Source organism: Cygnus olor, chromosome 13, assembly GCF_009769625.2.
Source record: "Cygnus olor isolate bCygOlo1 chromosome 13, bCygOlo1.pri.v2, whole genome shotgun sequence".
NCBI lineage: Eukaryota > Metazoa > Chordata > Aves > Anseriformes > Anatidae > Cygnus > Cygnus olor.
The window spans coordinates 4,128,969-4,144,194 of NC_049181.1; the positions used below are offsets into that span (position 1 = coordinate 4,128,969).

The 15,226-nt window shown below is 36.5% G+C and overlaps 1 long non-coding RNA gene across 1 annotated transcript in view; it reads right to left on the minus strand.

Annotated features, from left to right (window-relative positions):
- Positions 1–15,226, minus strand: part of LOC121077385 — a 153,086-nt gene that overhangs the window by 69,629 nt on the left and 68,231 nt on the right. The window contains exon 2 of the long non-coding RNA XR_005824010.1: positions 2,454–2,543. This is a non-coding gene — a long non-coding RNA (uncharacterized LOC121077385). The remainder of the gene's footprint in view (positions 1–2,453; positions 2,544–15,226) is intronic.

The window sequence follows — 15,226 nt, forward strand, 5'->3', positions numbered from 1 at the left end:
CTGACCAAAGGTGGTCTATTTCAGTGACAGGGACTCTGAAGCATTTCAATTTCTACAAGCTTTCCCTTTTTCCTGTGCTACGCAGATGTTACCAGGACACTGTGAGGCATTAACATTGTTTAAATAGCTATATGAGAGCTTGAAAGAAGGAAAAGGATGCAATCAAAAATGAATGACCATTGTGAGTTTCTCAATCTTTTTGGAAAGCTTTTTAGTTTCTCTCTTGCTCTATCTCATGAAGCCTGGATCCCACTACAGCTATGACTGGAAACTTGTCACCCTTGGCCCTTACACCAAAGGAACTAGTCCGAGAAGCAGGAAGGAAGAGAGTAATTTCATTTTGCAGTATCTAGTACAGTATAATGCTGATATGCGCTAGTACTTTTAAGGTTCAGATTCAGTTGTTCTAGCAGGGTATGGACCAAATCCTCTGGTGTGCTGGAGCTAACTGGGTGTCTTAATGCTTTCTATATAGAATGTTTATGCACCTGTTTAAGAAAATGAAAGAGCTGTTGAAAGTGGAAAAAGAAAAGCAGCCACTGCCCACATTTTTTGACTACTTTTTAGTAGTCCAAAGTACATCATCTACTTTTTTCCTTTAATGCCTATAGTTGAGTCAAACCTTTGTATAACATGGCTAAATATCAGGGCTATAATATGCCTTGATCTGTAACAACCTTTGGGGTCAATCCAGAACTCTATCTGACCTACAGTGCCTGTTTTTACCCTCCTCCCTCCCACTCCTTTATGCTGACTATGCATTTCAGATTTCGTCTAGCAGCCTAATCAGCACTGAGAGGTAAAATACCACTACAGAATACGATCAGTTCAGTACTGCTTTCTCCCCCTTTCCTATTTCTACTTCTACCTGACCACCCCCCCCCAAAAAAAAAGAAACGACAAATTGCACTGTAATTTCCTTGTTCATTTTACACGAAACAGTGATTTTCATCTCATCCTTTTTCAGATTTCAGTTCTGGTGTGTAACATCCAGAGCATTTTTTCAAATCTCTTCAGAAGCGTAATGTTCCTAAGCACGGAGACTTGGCTTATTTAAGCAACTCCAGAGTCCTGAGTACAGAATGCACTATGTTACCACAAGTGTTTCTCTAGTATCAAAGGTGAAAGAGAATTTAATATGTTCCAGATGGAGTGGACTTTAGCTAAAGAGGAAAAGTCAGAAGCTTAACCATATGACAGACCTAGAGGCAACTCCAAAGCTGCCAGGAGCTGCCTTTGGACTCTGCCAAGGAGACAGATGCTCATGCCAACAGTGCATACATTGGCATCATTTATATCACATCAGGCTTCATACTGTCATGATGCCACAGTGCAAAGCATTAAGACAGACAGCTAATATTTAGACAAGAGCAATCACTGCGCATATTTAGACCATATACCCAGTAACAGTTTTCATATTCTATTTACCCTTTTGCATCTTAGCATTTAAGACATGAAAGCATGTATTGTCTCATTGTATTTATTTAACTCTTATGAAAATTTCACATGTGCATTGAAGTATGATGACTAACCATTTAATTTTTATACCAATGGAAAACCTTGCCATAAGTAATGATCGGCTACTTGATACCGATGTGGAAACTAGATAGCTCACTTTTAAAGTCACTCCCCACTAGATCCAGTGATTTTTTTTCCCTCCTTAATTTTACAAAATCTGAATATAAAGCGCAAAGCTCCAAAGATCTAAACACACAATACATATCTAAAAACTATTTCTCTTTTAGTGGATTCAAACATTGTTCCTAACTTCATTTTCTATCACTTGAAATATCTTTCTGTCCAAAAATAAATTATGCTCTGTATGGCACATCCAGCCTAACCTTAGGCATCTAGCAGCATGGAACTGTACAGATGTATTACAGCAAATATCCATATAACACACTGTGTCATGGCATTTGAACAAGTGCAAAGTCTTGCATGCAATTTTGGACACAAACTGGTTGAAACATGCCTTGTTTAGAGATCACTGTGCTGAGACTTCAGGTTTGATTGCACCGTCTGTTAAAAGTACAGTTTCATGGAGTTCTCTGAATATCCCTAATAATCATCTAAATCCAATGTTAGTAAGAAAAAAAAAAGTTCTAAAGAAAGTAGGGTGCAAATGGATAGAAACCATTTAGTCAGCACACAGTAAATCAGTGACTTCAGAAAAGAGCACTGCAGTTCTGAAATACAACCACAGGAGGAAGGATTAACTTTGTTCTCTATGGAGATCCCACCATAAAGTGTGTTAAAATCTACCTCTCCCTGACTGAGAACCTGAATAAACACTGACAATTATTTAACAGCTGTTTAGGCAGCATGTTTACATATCCTGGGGACTGTGCCATCCAAATATTGTGATTTCATTAAGGAGCTTTGCCCTAAAGAAACTCAGGGATTAAGACTTCTGAGAACCCTAGAGCAACATGATAATTTTCCCAGTGCATTACCTGGGCTTCACAAGGGGTTGATCTGTAAGCAAACTTGCAGATGGTTTTCTATCTCAGAAGTCCTCAGCAGCGTGGAAAAACAATATGGTCCTGGGAACAAAATAAAAACAAAATGCATCATCACTCTGTCAGACACAGCATAAACAACAGCAACAAATAGTTGTGTTTTCTTGTTTGGAGGATTTCTGATGCATTTCCTTGGCTTTCTATTCCTAACCACCAAACACTCATTAGAATTACTACATTCTTTGTCCATTGGATAAACAGACATCTTCATATCAACATCCTCTTGCTGGATGCTAGTACACACTCACATGCCACAGAAAAGTACAGGTTTGCCTCAGCTGCTAAGTTGTTCACCTCTAACGAAAGAAATAATGGAGTCTGACCTACCAGCTTCCTAAAAAGCTACAGCTACATGTTTCCATTCCACTTATTTCATGGCCAAGCATTCTGCTCTCTAATCCTTGAACCCCTGAGACTGTTCTGATACCAATCAAAATATGCATTTCCTTCACATAGGCATATCAGTGAAATCTCTCATGTTAAACTTGAGACCCTCATGATTGTAGCAGCTGGAGCCAAGATAAAATATTTTCTGGATTTACTCACATTTGGAAGAGGCAAAGAAGTAGTTTCAAGAATTGATGGAGTCAGATCAGATCATCTTGAGTGAGTAAGGTATGCTGGGGATGAGTATTTCTAACACGAATAGTTCTCTTTTGTCTACAAACTCAAATTCCACTCACAACCCAGTACACCGCTCATACTATGTTGAAATACATAATGATCTGCTATAAGCAGCCAGACTTTTCCCCATAGCATATTCTTTCTAACATTTTGAATATAAAAATACTGAAACCAAACATATCTTTTACAAACACTGTAAAGCAAAAAAAATAATCTGCTTTTAAATTATAGACTATCTATATAACAGACATTTGAAAATAATGCTACATTACATTTGCTTACTCCAATTGATTTACGTTCAGTTCCTTTAATGTGACAGAAGCTATAAATGAGTGGATTTAATCTCTAGAGTTTGAATCTTCATTCTTTACAAATACTAAAATCCTTAAAAAACACAATATCATTTCAAATACTAATTACCAAAGTCATAGTTTTCTTCATTAAAATTAATATCTACTTTCTGCAGAAAAGCAAACTAAAAAGATTTTTGTGTTTCAGGAATTATGTCTGTCTGATCTCAACCACATCAGTCCGAGGAGAGGTTTGGCCAGTGTTTCAAGGAAAGCATCTTTCTTATGTCTCGTATTTAACCCTGCATAAATTATCCAGTGTTTAAAAAGCACAAGTAATAACACCACCACCACCACTCCTCCCTACCCCCCCGCCCCCCCCCCCCAAAAAAAAAAAAAAAAACACTGAAAACTCTACAACAACAACACCACAACGTGGAAAGCAGAAAGGATGCTATACACAGGAGAATACATATGATATGGAACAAATCACATAGTCATAGAAAAAAATGACATAACTGACATCAATTCGGGTACTTCTGTTTCTTCTTTCTGATTGCAAGGCCAAGAAGACAGTAAATAGAACTGATTTAAATATCAAACAAAAGGATTTTTTCCATTCAGTCTTACATCAATTTAACTATGGAACTAATCTCCATATCAGCTTATGTAAGAACAGCTAGAAAAAAAAAATGCATTTAAATGGACAAAAACTAATCACAATGCAATGAATTACAAACATGGACAGTAATATAAACACCTGTCAGAAGACATAAGCCAACATCTCACTAACTACAAAAGTTGTCCATAAACACCATTTCCATGCTATACAGTATATTTGCACATACTACTGGCCACGGAAGGTATTTAAATAAAAAATAAACAAATCTGTGCTGCAGTGTAAGCAGCCACAGATCTCCTCCACCGAGGCACCTCACAGTCAGCGTCTAGGAAGGAGCCTGGGCAAGGCTGGACCCCCGGAGCAGAGAGCTCCTCACCCTCACGCCGGTGTCTCCGAGTGGGTAGGCAGGGTGCTGAGGAAGCAGACGCTTCTGAGGCTTCCATTTAACACCCAGAGTCCCTGGAGCCCCTAGAACTCCAGGAACCGAACATGTCACAACACCTGAATTCAATTCTATGTTATAATGACTGCTATCATCCTTCTACTTCCACCAGCACGCAGGCCCACTGAGCTCAGCGTCCCTGCTCTGCAAAGAGCTGCAAAGGAAGGTCTCACGTCCAGCGTAGGCCAGGCCCAGAACACATGCTCCTTTCCCTCTATGTTCTCCCAGCCTCCAGCTGCCTTCAGCTCAGCAGCTCACTCAGCTCCACGCTATTTCTTAACAGCCCTCACAGAACCTCCTTCTCATGGACTTGACGGTCTCCTCCGATCCGCTACGAGCACAGCCAGAGAATGGAAGTGACAGTTTGCGTAGGTGCTGAGACAGCATGAATATCAAAACCGTAAACATGACTAAATCATTACTGAACTCATTATACAAGGGACCAGAGTTAGTAACAGCAGTTCCTGATGGTTGGTAAGCGCTACATTTACGCACATATGCATTACATCTTGCATTTTACCTAAATACCTGGGTCCTCACGTAGACCAGGGCTCCTCTGTTCTGGCATACACAAATCCCAGCACCCAGATTTCCCACTCTGCTTTTGTGCAACTGCAATGCAGGACCTCCAAACCACAGATAACTGTCTTAAGTCTTAGATTGTTATTGACCATGAGGAGGTTTAAACAGTATAACACTGCACAAGTAATATAAACAAACAAATCAACACGTTTATGAGACCAAAACATTTTGAGGAGACTTCAAAATATATATTTGAGCATAGTACTTACTACAACCATGAATAACTTGTAGCCTGTCACTAGTGACTGGACAGTTTCTCTACTATTTTACTGAGGAAAGTAAATTATGTAGGTAAGTAACTAGGAAGTTGTAGTTGCTGCACTTCTTATATAACAAGATCATTTTTTAGGGATTTCTAGGAAATGGAAAAAGAAAGAAACTAAAGCTGTCTCATCAAAATATGAAACTCCCAGTAGGAGAACAAAGCTTCAACCTACCAGATATAAAACATATTACACAGCATTCACACTTGAGCAATTGATAGAATGGTTTTAGAGAGACAGCCATGCAGTCAGCAGAAGAGACAACCTCGGGGGAAAAACGTATATGAAATTTCTGTCCCTCCAGGTATTACTCATTTGCTGAAACTGGAGGAGCGAATATTCAGAGCTTCAGAGCATTAAGAGTACAAAGAAAATGGGATTAGCTCTTATGCAGAAAATTTAAGTTTAGTCCGTATTTCCTTATGAAACTTCAAGGGAAAAAAAAAAATCTCTTTTTTAATAATAGAAAATACCAAGTTACCTTATTTCAATCAAGGTGTTACTGCAGTCAGTTAGAAATCATGACTGATCTTTTGGTTTGAAAAGTAGATGTTTTTTCAAATAGGTATTGGCAATTCTTTAGGGCCCAACGCTAAGACAAAAGCTTTTCCATTGCCTCCATAGGTTCTGTATTAGCCCTTTAGTACACTGAAATGAAGCAATATCCCAGAACACTTAAGACACGTCGCTGTCTATCAAACAGCCAATTAAAACCACAACAGCATTCAGCTTTCTATCATCTCCAGTGAAATATGGTCCAAGTGGAATGCCAGATGAAATTCGTCACTAACTGTAAAATAGGGGAAAGAAATATGCCATAACACTAGACTTACTTTGAGCAATGGGAATATTAATTATGGTCATACATGGAAAATATGCAGACCTTATTCTACATAAAAACCTCAAAACAACCAAAATGTGTTCTGATGTCAGATGCTGGCTGCTGTAAGAATTAATTAATTTATTTATTTATTTATTTTAGTGAGAATACCTGATACATTCTAAAGAAATGTAGACAAAATTCCCTTTTGCCAAAAAAAATCAAATTTCTTTATTCTACTAGTTGAAGATACCCCTTCTGTGCTGAGTGCACAGATAATCTCCAATTACATCCATAGGACACTCATCACCCACCGTTCATGGAAGAAAGTAATGCCAAGTGTTGCAATTACAGAAGGTTGGTTCTTTTTCTGCTGGGGCTTCCATATTTTGATGAGACAGACCGCTATTCAAGTTATTTGCTTGCTTCTTAACTAACGTAGTCACAATTTCAAACTAACTCAGTTTTTTTTAATATTTCTGGAGCTCCAGGTAGTTGAAAAGCACCCCATTCCAGTTTTTAACTGGGATTGGCAAAGCATTATTTTTATGAAATGCAGACCCTACCAAAGTCATCTCAGCATCTGTAATTTGCAACCTGGGCAATTTATAATTTGGAACCTAAACTGCAGAGTCAAAGCTATCCTTGAATGGAGTTACGTATCCAATTGTCACACTGTAAAAACGATCAACAACAGAAATCTTAGTATTAACATTCAATTTTATAACGTAACGTGATGAGTCAAATTACGATTCAAGATATTTTATTTCTGTGAACAATAAGAGTCTGAATTACTTATTTTGCAAACAAAAGGGATTATATAGGTGCTATTCAAATTCCTATTGTGAAATAAATTATATGGAACATGCCTGGAGGAGAATAGCATGGTAAATTCATAGGGATCAAAATCCCCACTCAAATGAAATTGTGAAGTTCTCACAAAAACATATTCAATATTTATCTTCTGTTCTTACTGTCATTGGTTTTTTGTAAATTTTACACTTGAAGGGGAATTATTAAATAAGTTACAAAGTTTCCCCAAGATAGAATTTAAAGAACATTTGTTCTGCTTAAATGCAATTTTCTTAATCCTCAATATAAACTGAGAATTAACACAGCTGTCAGCAGAAAACACTTACATAGCAATCAAACATGAATAAAAATTGAAAAGTAGGAATTATTCCCCAATTTCAGATCAAGAGTTTTCAAGAATCATCTTATATGCTTTTCATGCATCTCTAAATTATACTGCTTTTCAATTCCCATCTAAACTGTAATTTTTAGTCTTTTGTCTGGTGACACTAAATGTCCTCAAAAATAAAAACAGACATTTTCAAAAACATCCATGTTAAACTACATGTATGGATACTTTACACTATTATTTGCAACTGAAAATAAGAATCACAAATTAAAAAAAAAAATCAAAGTTCATTTGGAATATTAAGACAAGGATAAGTCTTAATTCCATGTAATCTTTTCATTCCATGGATGGGTCTATCAAAGATGTGAGATGACTGTTTTATCCCCCTTCCCGTAGGAGCGAGCAGGAAGAGAACAGAAATGCTGCTCACCTGTATTTGGAAGTCATTAGATAAAACATTTCACACAGCACCAAGATGGAAATTAAATGAGAGATTATTAACACAGCGGCCTGGAAATGGGCACATGAAAAATTACACACACCAGTCAGTCTGCACACAAGTGAAACCATTGAAGATCTCCTTACCATTTTTAGGAAGTATGTAACAATAGCAAAATGCCTTAATGCAAAGGGTCTCCTTTCATTTTTTTCTTCTTTACATTTACTTAAAAGCATCAGAAGATTAGGATTCCTACATCAGAAAAAAACCTTATTCTAGAACAGTTTGAAAAAGTTCAAGGAAGCTTGTAAATAGTTTTGATCAGCTCATATATTCACTTATACCTAAATAAAGTATTTAATAAAAGAATGTCAATAACTCTTCATACTACAGACCCTGGAGAAAATGTTGGAAACGGATACTTCTGCATTTCTACTATAGAGTATTTATAATATTTATTAAGATTAAAACTTAGGATGATGAAATCCTACCAGATACATTATTTTTTTCTCTTCACATACTATGATTTCTATATTATTAGAGTCTTTTGACTTTAAAAGTTGATTACAGTCTTTAGCCATGCTTTTAAAGCTGAAGTCTGGAAGCAGCTATTCACTGACTCTGCGTTTATGAATTCAAAATAATGAAATCATATCTTTACTTGTTTTAAAGACTACTTGATCGCTAAGGATTGAGAAGAAAAATCAGTGGGCCTTTACCATAAGGCTTTCAAGAGAAGACAGAAACTGATAGATCAGATGCTTGATAAATGGCAGATTGCCAGAGAGTCATCCATATGGTTCTCCAGATAATGTTTGGATATGATGAAAGTTTTTTTTGATTGAAAAGCCTACAGTTTCAGACAGTTTCTTCATACCCTGAAAATTGCATTAATAAAGCTCAATTCAGATCTAGTTTTCTGTGCAAAACACATTCTCATTTAGCCAGAAGATGGTCGATTATTATCATTCGTTTGTGCTTTCCAGACTCTTCACAATACAAGAAACTAGTCTTGCTGAAAGAATCAACTGCCCCAAAAAGTCACAGGACGGCATCAAGACAGGTTCAGCTCTGCTGAAGAAACAAGTTCCATCGGATTTAAGTATCAGACCTATTACGGAAGTTTTCTATCTCCTACAGTTCTTTGAAAAATGGGCAAATATCCACCAATGGCAAAAATGCCTCAAGATTCCTAAACGACATACTAAACATATTGTTTGATTTTGTAAGTGGAAACAGAGTCTGACCCTAGATCGAGACTTCCATGTCACGAGAGCGCAAGAGGTCAGCGGTAGTGACACGCACACAGAACCACTAGAAATCAGGAATTTATAGGCACTCAGGCAGAAAAAGGAAGACGCTTCGTGAAGCCAAGGATCTCTGACATTATTACATTATTTTTTACATTGATGGTAAGATCCAATTCGTCATTGCATATTTTTTTGAAAGGAGAACACAAGATGTTCACACTGTCAAGTTCTTAATTACCTTTTTTTTTTTTATTTATTTACTTCCTATATTTTAAGAACTCTAATCATTTAAGAGTTCATGTTTGAAAAATTAAGTCTCTGCTACCTCTAGGTGTCTAAGTTTATACTTTTGTTATGGTTTATGCTTTAGATAAAGATGAGGTGTATCAAATATAATTCATCTTTTCTTAAAAATCCAATTATTTCTGTTAGAAACAAATCTAATTTGTTTATTAATCTCTCAAATATGTCAAATGGATTTTTAATTGAGAAGTAATTGCATTTTGCCTTATACAGCCTTTGTTGATTTCATAAGCTTATCATCAATCCTTTGGTGATTTCTCACCTGATAAAGAAGTAAGATATCTAATTAATCATGTTGTGTAATAACAAATCTCCTATTTAGAGGTATAATAATTAGATTGGGAAAATGCTAGGAAAACAAGAAAATTATTCCCCAAGGTAGAAGGATTGTGGGATCTACTTGAAAGGAAGATATGCAGTTTGCAAGGTTGATTAATTAGTTTTACGAGGATCTTGAAAAGCTTGGTACTTTGAAGTATGCAATCAGTTTGGAAAAAAAAAATCTGTGCTACAAAGATACCTTGTAACAACTTTCAAAATATTATCTGTGGCAAAACACAGCATTTGCTTTGCTATATGAAAAACCTGTTTTCACTTTTGGAGACACAGTATGATAAATTTTGGCAAGCTCAGTGATTTCCTATCTATGATTCATTTGGCAAGGCAGAAATGCTAAATAAGAAGCTTGCCTTGAATTTACATACCCCATCCATACAGTTTCAGCTGCAGCAGCTGAGAGCGAAGAAGATGCTAGTTCAAGTGAAAAGTCTTTTTGGACAAGAGTCTGTAATGAATCACACTTAAAATATGTGGTCATTCTCCACCCATGTGCATATTTTTATCACTCTTATTAGATGTCCTAAAAATGTAAAAATCTCTTTACATCTCATTTTGAGACCTGTGGCAGAGATGAATAGATCAGTTTAAATGAATAATTTGAAGCTGACAACCTCAGCAAACTGGTTCAGAGCAACTGTGAGCAACACAGCTGTGGCATCATGCTGAAAATATCACCCTATCTAAACATATGTGCAAACCTCAGGAATGAATGCATTGTGTCCTGGAGGGGAGAAGATGGAAAAAGAATACTAAATACTGTTAGGCAGGTAAAAGTGTATCTGAAAAGTCTCTTCAGTACAGAAGGTCAAGAACTCTCCTCTGAAAAATAAAAAATATAATGAAGAGAGTCAATGATATAAAAAATAAAACGAAGAGAGTTACTGGTTTCACAAAGCTGTTTTGAACTTCCATTCCCCTTTCTCAGGGCACAATGAATAAACAGAATATTTCTCCCTGAATTAGTCAAATAATAAAATACTAAAAGCACATGAGAAAGCATCTTACTTTTTCAAGTGACTAACTGGAAGAGCAACAGGCCATTAAGGATCAAGTTTTCAATCAACTCCCAGTAGGATAAGCTCTAAGAAACAAGGGCTGTCTTTCTGTTTTGGCCAACAGCTGGCCTGTGATTTGAGCCCTTTGACAGTTAAAAAAAAAAAAGAAAGAAGAAGAAAATAATACAGCAGCCTACTTTAGTTCATTTAAGAACTTTTCAAATATATACCCTTTACCCAAAATATGTAATACAGGTAGTTGATAAACAATAAATGCAGAACCCCAAATTCCTCTCTTTTACTAATTCCATTTTCTCACCTCCAAAGGGGGAAAAAGAAAAAAAAAAAATGCTTTTTTTCTTCCTCAGCTCTTAAATGTGAGGCCAATCAGCCTGCTGACAAGATTACTCTGCTTCATAATGCAGGATCTGCCTCAGGTGGCACAGCAAAGCCATACCAGGCTTTCCTGGCTTACTTCACTTCCCCTGGCCTGTTCTTGTGATTAAACCCTGCCAGGCAGGAATTCTACAGGCCTTCCTGATATACCACCATCAAAAGGGCTAATATGTAAAACAAGTAATTTTCAGACTGTTCCAGATGGCATTCACAGAAATCGGACATAATAAAGAGTTGTGCAGAAATTATACAAGCTCTGAAGTCAGCATAGCCCTTGACTCTCAAAGTACTGTTGGGTACCTCACTTCTACTATTCAAGTTCTAGAACTAATCATTTCATCTCAGGTCTTTTTTTTTTTTTTTTTTTTACATAATCCATTTTAAACTGTTTAATCCTAAATGTATTTTTCTTTCAATCCCTTCCATTTCAAGGGCAAGCTCCTTAGAAAGATCAAACTCACAATTCATTCTCAGTATCAATGTTAATTAATTTCAATGTATTGTCAGATCTACATGAAAAGTAAATTTTTATTTTTTTTTCTGGCCAAGCCTGCTAGTCACAAAACTCTGTATGATCTCTCTGTGGCTCCAAATTATTCTTCTGTGCCAGAGGATATGCTTCCAACCTTACTACCGGGCAAAGTGCTCGTGGAGCGCCCCATCAGAGGGCTGGAGCACCTCTAACCACGAAGACAGGCTGAGGGAGCTGGGGCTGGTCAGAGGACAGAAGGCTCCAGGGAGACCTTGTAGCAGCCTTCCTGTATCTAAAGAAGGTTTATAAAAAAAAGATGGAGAGCAACTTTTTTACACAGGCATGTAGTGATACAACATGGGGAAATGGTTTAAAGCTGAAAGAGGGTAGATTTAGATGAGATATAAGGAAGTTCTTTAGTATGAGGGCAGTGAGGCCCTGGTCTAGGCTGCCCAGAGGAGCTGTGGCTGCCCCATTCCCTGGCAGTGCCCAAGGCCAGGCTGGAAGGGATTTGGGCAGCCTGGGCCAGCAGGAGGGGTCCCTGCCCATGGCAGGGGGCTAGAGTTAGATGGTAGGTCCCTTCCTACTCAAACCAGACTATGGTTCTATGATTTGAGAAGCTCTGTAACCACATTACCAAGTTTCATGGATTTTCTTCTTGGCTCTCTAAAATGCACTTTTTTTAAAAAAAACTAAAGATGAAATTATCAGTATAAAACATTATTACTTTTTTTTTTACTTTATTCCCATCCCTTTCAGTAAATTCATAGTCCAACATAGTCCAAAAGAAACTATTCAAAATCTGTGAAGTTCAAAATCTGTCAGTTAGGTTCAACGCTTAGAAGACAAACCTAAAGTTTCACAAGCTTGAATATTCTGGTTTCTGCAAGCCTACTGATTATTTCAGCAGATTGTGAGAACTGGAAAAATAAGCTCGATACAAGTTACTAAAAAGACTAAATTTACTTTTTGTGTGTTGTAACTTATCTGGTTGAAGTACAAAAATGTCTATTCTTTAAACAAAACTGTACTTCTCTGGTCACCTGCTCTACAGAACCCTTAAGTACAGAACATCTTTATACCTCACGTCAAAGAGAGTTTATTTTTGAAATATTTATTCCATTTCTTCTTGATTACTTCATAATCCCTTAAAAAAACATGTATTTATGCAACATCATTTCAGTTAATGTAATCTGAAAATTCCTGCTATATTTCATTCTCTCAAGTAAATATTCCTTGACTTTCTCTCTTATGTCACACACTCCAACAGCTGTGTCCCTGATGAATCCCTGATGATAGAAATTAGTTTAGATCTGACAGCATTCAAGTTGTTTGCTAATTTTAAACTTTCTCTTCTCAATTCAGACGTCTATTCATTCAGCTATTCCTGATACCCATTTATTGGCAAATACAGTAGTCCTTGGCAGCTGGCAACATGAATTATACCTATTTATCTGAGAAATGGGACACCACTGCAAAAATTAAGATGGGCTGAAAAATCTTGCAAAGACAGAGAAGCCAGAGGTGACTGTGAGAACTGTAATACGTGATTAATTGCATAGGCAAAGAATCTAATTTATGTTACTGTTAGTAGAATTTTAATATTTTTCTAAGCTCAGAAAAATAAAATTCCACTCAAAAATTCTCTACATGCACAGCTAATCATAATGCTCATACTATTTAATGACTAGGTCTATATATACTCATGAAATGCAGTCACCTCACAGCTGGTACTAATGAACTTTTTTTTTTTTTTAGGTTCATGGCTCAAAATTGGATGGCATTGTCCCTGTCATAGACTGTCTGCTAAAATTTCTCTTGTGTGCTGACACCTATTTTAATAATACATACGGAACATTTCTTGTTTCCTAAATGTTTAATATGGACTGACTGTTCAGAGGTGCTATCTTGTAAAATCATTTGCTTTCACATATTTTAATGTTTGAAAAAAATATCCCTGTTTTAATATTTGAGTAAGGCTATGAAAATTCCTCCACTTGGCCACAAGATGCACCTGCAAAAGCCCACTGCAGTATTATTCAAATTCATTTCTTTTACTAACATGCTAGACAGTTACAATGGTAAAACAGTATGAAGCTTTTTCCTCATGGATTTCTCATACTAGGTGAAAGGATGGAGAGAAGTTCTGGAGTCACACATTATTCTACAAATCAATAGCAATCAGACTAAGAACAACAGCACAAGGGTTTTCAGTTCCTTTTTCTTTCAGAAACGCCTATTTTACTGCTACGTGGAAGGAGTTGTCCATATGGCTTTACTAAGGCTATGCTGGCATGGGGCTAAGCACAATCAGAATAGCCACAGCATGGAGATGCTAGGCTATCTGATGAAGGGCACTGATCCGTGGTTAAAGCCTAGATCAGACACTTCTTTTTCTCTGCAGATTCTAGAGATTAAAATTCCTCATTTTTATCTCTTACAGTAAGACAGGAAATTAGGGGAAATTCTCTTTAGATTTTGTTTAAATAGAAAACCAAAATGTGCCCAAAGAGTAGCAATATTCTTTTGCTTCTCCATGTCTGCAAAATAACTATGAGAAAAATAAAATAAAATCATTGATTTATGTCCTAAGAAATTCCAAAACATTAGAATCAATAATCCATTACTCAAACTGAGGTATACTGAGGAAACGTAAAAGACTTTTTATACGTATTTCTCTTTTTATTCTATCCTATAAGAAACTAAGAAAATAAAACATCATGTACAAGAACCTGAAATCACAGTGGAGCTGCCACAGATACAAACACTATAAGGGTCTACTGTAAAATGGCACAGTTTCATATTACACTCCACCCAACAAATAAACATTTAATTTATGAAAGTTGGCTCCTTCTTCATGAGTGTTAAAGCTGAATATAATAAACAGGCATCATAACTGCCACAATTTTGTTAAAATAAATACAACCCTGGGCCAAGTCTCCTGGCATATGTTTATGCTATGTATTGCAGGCAGATGTAAGCACACTCTGCTTACCCTCTGAGCCTGAAAAAAAAGAAAAGCTATATAACTGCAGTAGCATGATGTGATGCCTACATTAATAAACCCTGCTGAGAGGCAGCTTTATTTGCGTAGACTTGCTGCTGTGCTAACACAGTTGCACAGTTTTCTTTTAGCTCAGAGCTCACATAGAATAATCCCAGATGTACGGCATAAACATACCAATGGTTTAAATCCACCAAAAATAACTCCACATTTTTTATAACTGAGATATCCCAGAACCTGTAACCAATTGGAGATGTTTCAAATATAAATCCAACAACCCAACTGCTATCCCCATTAAATGATACCGTTTGTAGAAAACTTACTGACATGAGATACATAATCAAATTAAAGCAGATCTGTCTGCAGGCTTTATCATGCTGCGATTTATCAGTGTATTATTACATTCCTAATTATTACAGAAAGTGACTGGCATTATAATACAGTACTAAGAATGAGGCAAATTTAATACACACACAAAGTATGATAAGCAACCAAAATCTGTATGAATATTGAATATATGCTATAATTACTGCTGATTACTTTTCCAGAAACTCGCACTATGTGCATATTGGTGTTTCTAGAAGTCCTCTAATTGCAATCAGAGATTATCAAAGATTTTCAAATACATACACAGAGGAAGCACTTACATATTTATGTAACTGATTTGAGGTATACAAACGTACTATCTTAACTGGAAAAACAACCCCACTCACCAAATCCCGAAT